This window comes from Neurospora tetrasperma, assembly GCF_000213175.1.
Source record: "Neurospora tetrasperma FGSC 2508 unplaced genomic scaffold NEUTE1scaffold_3, whole genome shotgun sequence".
NCBI lineage: Eukaryota > Fungi > Ascomycota > Sordariomycetes > Sordariales > Sordariaceae > Neurospora > Neurospora tetrasperma.
In genome coordinates, this window is record NW_009799101.1 from 144470 (window position 1) to 145146 (window position 677).

The window sequence follows — 677 nt, forward strand, 5'->3', positions numbered from 1 at the left end:
ATATATATATACTTACTTTTATATAATATATAATAATAATTAATTATTTTACGTTTTTATTTTAATATATATCATAAAACTACTTATTATTAATTTTCAAAATCAAATTCTTTTATAATTTTAAATCAAAAATATAAAATTTATATTTTAATAAAAAAAAACTCTATTCCTATATTAATTAAACCCTATTTGTACGTTAAAAAAAAGGGAATTTTAATATCTCTTTTTTAAACTCGTAACTATATAAAAAGAATTTAAAAAATATATAAGATTTTTTTTATCTTTTTCTCTATTTAATCCTCTTACTTTTAAAACTAATTATTATTAATAGCTTTAAAAGACTATAGGGAAAGAAGAAAATAATAAGTAAATAATAATAAGAATTTAATATTTAAATATTTAAAAGGTAGGATTTTGGTAATAATAAAGGCTTTAAGTTTGGTTTTTACTTTCAAAATTTATTAAAAAATTAGCGGGTATTTTGGTACTATATTTAAATTTTTATATTAAAGTTTAATTAAAATATATTTAAAAAGTGCAATAGTATATTTATATATAAATAGAGTTTTCTTAATATATAAGTAACGTTTATTTTTATTTCAAGCTATTAAGTTTTTTGAATATTATATATTATATATTAAAGAAAGTTAAATATATTTAAAGATTTATTTTTCTTT